The 3,460-nt window shown below is 37.6% G+C and overlaps 1 protein-coding gene across 7 annotated transcripts in view; it reads left to right on the top strand.

The window, feature by feature from the left end:
• Positions 1–2,721: 2,721 nt before the first annotated feature.
• BEGAIN (brain enriched guanylate kinase associated) overlaps positions 2,722–3,460 on the top strand; it is a 158,818-nt gene continuing 158,079 nt past the window's right edge. For 3 of the 7 annotated variants that reach the window (XM_038137986.1, XM_038137987.1, XM_038137985.1), the window contains exon 1: positions 2,722–3,108. The gene's annotated coding sequence lies outside the window, so the exon portion shown is untranslated. The remainder of the gene's footprint in view (positions 3,109–3,460) is intronic. The other 4 variants (XM_038137988.1, XM_038137989.1, XM_038137992.1 and 1 more) reach the window with 3 other exon arrangements.

Raw genomic sequence — 3,460 nt, 5'->3', positions numbered from 1 at the left:
GCAATGCCTGTTATTCATCCAGGCTGAACTGGAATGTACTGGAGGATCTAATCCTTGTTCTGTTTGGTGCAATAAAAATATTGTCCACGTAAAGTTACCAACATACTGTTATACAATCAATGACCAATTGAGCAATGGGATTAGTCTTGCCCTAGACTTTTGCTTTTACCTGTTGGCGCACCAAATTTACAAATATCTACTTCATTGGATTCTTTTTCTCGCCTTTCTGAGACATACCCCTCACATTGAATGAATTTTAAAACATTCAGTTCAAATCTCATAAAAGGCCAAGGCCAAAGACTTCAGTCACATTACTGCTGAAAATCAAAGTTGAGCCTTGACTGTACTTTCTTTCCCCACTGCTGCTGAGGTTATTGTTAGCAATAATTTTACTGAGAAAAGAAGGTGGATTAAAAAAAAAACCTTCAAAAGGAGAAAGAATGAGTGGTTAAATAGCAGTGTTCTGCAAGATATACTTAGAATCAATCATTTTACTGTTTCCTCAGCCACACTAGTGATCATAAATCCAGTATCTTTCTCCAGGCTCAGTGGTTGTGCCAGTCCTTCATCTTGAGAAACTTCATGTGTCCTGTACAGGACTTCACAGTAGGATTATGGATTCAGGAGAAAGCTCTGCTCAAGGAGTTTGTTTGGTACAGCACATCAGCATGTGCAAAAGGAAAAGCAAGTCTTGAAGATAAAGAAATGGAAAAGGAGGTTAAAAAAAGAAGTTATTTGTGGTTCATGACAGACATTTTGTTTATTGAGGTGTTCTTCTGCCTTGACTTACTTTCATTTGGTAACTGGAACTAGAATTCCATTGGGCTAATTTGGAGTTGACCACTAACATCTGGAAAAACATTTTTCAACCTGGAAGATTCATAGGCAAAGGAAATATGCACACAGAGCTGACTGGTATTTTGTCTCTCTAACCTCCCATTTGCAGATATGGTAATGGCTAAAGCAAAATCTGCAAATGAAGTCATGTTTTCTCTCATGTCAGCTCACTGAGAAAAAAGTTACATTTCTCATAAGAAATGCGACAGCCTTTCTCCCTTCCTCATACATGGAGCTCCTGACATATAATCACTGCACATTTGCATTTGGTTCAAACTCAACCAGTCTGCTTCTAGGATATAATGGAGTTGAGGGGAAGAATTTGTTAGTCAAAAGATCTTATAATGGAAAAACTGTTCCAGAATTTTGGAATGGCCTAGCTGCTTTGGAAAAAAAGCCAAAAACCAAACCAACAAATTAAACCAAACTGCCCCTAAATACCACAAAACCAAACAGAATAAAGAGAAGCTAGACATTTTCCATGTCACCATTGGTTAAAACAAATGGGTACAGAAGTAGGGATGCAGTTACAAGACACTGTGGTTACAGGAGCCACTCTACTACTGAAGAAACAAGTCATAAGCTACAAACCTCTGCTCTATATCTGCACCTTGCACCAGCTGTTAGAAGCAATGAGTGATAGATTCCAGAACCTTCTTTTGAGCGTTGAATTCAGTGTCAGTCCAGAAGCACTAACCATTGCCTTTCAAGAAGCAAGACCTGTTTTTTTTTGTAGTGAGAGGAAGATGCTACTGTTAAGTTTGCCCCAGTATGCTGTGAAGATCTGCCTCCTTGAACAGCCAAGTTGTTTTACATTGTACAGTGACCAAAAATTAGTGGGAGCAATAAACCCAAATCTCCTGACAGCTGGTAAGTAGCAATTGTAAGGAGGAGCTTCCAAGCAAGCCTACTCTGGCTGGGATATATGGTAGGAACACAAAAGCAGCACATCAATAACTTCTTATCCTTCCCAATCCCCTGACACATTCGTTTGTTTTGCAAGTCAGGGCATGGGGTATGGCTAAACATTGGCCATTTCCCCACCTCAGGCTGGCAAGGTAATAATGATGCAGAGTATGGGTAATATCACAGTTCACCTCTGTCACCACATCAGAGATAAAAGATCCAGTCTTCTGGGCAAACCAAATCAGCCAAAACCTGGCTACTACTAATTCAGAGGAATTTCCAACTGACAAATAGATCAGAGATATCTCTCTATCCTAAAGCATTCTTGGGCAAAAGATAAAATATGTTTCAAAATGCAGGGCTAAATTTATGTATGCAGTGCAATACTGCAGATATAATAGACTATTGGAGCATGATATATACTTTTGTGTTGGTCTTTCCACAGACAGGATCCTAAAAAAAGCCATTTAAATATTTTAAATTATGATATCACTAAAACTTTAAAACTCTGAGTGGTTTTATATATATTAAAAATATAGATACATATGGCTAATTTTATAACCATAATTACCTCTCTTCATAATTGTAATGGTTTGACACCAATGAAACTCCAAAACTGTGTGTGGTTTTATATAGTAAATATATGGAAACACATGGATGATTTTATAACCATAATTACATATTTTTATAATTGCATTGGTTTGTGTACACACAAAAAAAAATTGTGATGTTTAATTGTTTTTCTCCCAAAATATCAAAGGCAAAACAAAATACATAGTTTTCACATTCATGTGATCCCTTTGGGGCAGTTCCTACACTCTTTTCTTAGGGCTGGAGCTCTAGACATGGCATCCAAGCACCAGGAGAGTAGCAGGTACTGCAGATTGACTGTAATCAGAGCCTTGCTCCCTTTTAAGAGAATTCCGTGGATGTTCCAAATTGAAAGATTTTGGCTTAACTTGGTTTTATACCTATATTCACAAACAATGCTGCCTCAATCGCTTTCAGTCTCAAGTGTGCATGACTAACTGGTAATTTCCTGCATTTGTGACATTCCATGATCTTGCTCGATGCTGCCAAAGTTTGCGACTACACAGAAAAGCAGTGGCAGGTTGAGAGTGAATGACCCCCGATAAGTTATTTTGAAATTGCCAGACTTTGCTCTGCAAGTTTAGTCTCTCATAGCAACGTGGGCAGCATATTCTGTGCTGGCTTCATTAAAAGAAAACGATTCCATCTTTCAGTTAAAAAAAAAGAAAAGCTGTAACTGTTGAAGCAGCATGCACCTAATAAGCGACTTCTAAATCTGGCTCCATCATTTCAGTCTGTGGACTAGCAGAACAGAGCTTGCAGAATCCTTCTCAAGTAAGTAATTCTTTCTCTTTACTGCATGGTTTGTTTTTTTTTTTAATTTAAAATTCATAACAGGTAGTAAAGAAGTCTTCAGCCTTGAATTAGTGGTGCTGCAATATGACAACTGGATGCCTGCTTTAAATATGAATTAACATGCTCTGTTGTTTCATTTGGCAGACATTACTGTCTTTAAAAGGAAATAGTTAATACATTAAGGTAAAAGACAGCAAATTATATGGATGGAGCTTCCTAAAGCTGCAGTGCTGGAAGCTAATGAAATGATTTATAATTGACTGACATAATAGGGGTTTTTTAAATGAGTTATGTATCTTTTGTTTGCATAATGCACATCATGGAACATGTC

The sequence above is a fragment of the Motacilla alba genome, chromosome 5 (assembly GCF_015832195.1).
Source record: "Motacilla alba alba isolate MOTALB_02 chromosome 5, Motacilla_alba_V1.0_pri, whole genome shotgun sequence".
In the NCBI taxonomy this organism is placed as follows: Eukaryota; Metazoa; Chordata; class Aves; order Passeriformes; family Motacillidae; genus Motacilla; species Motacilla alba.
Note: the sequence above shows the minus strand (reverse complement) of the source record. Positions and strands in the feature narration are given on the sequence as shown.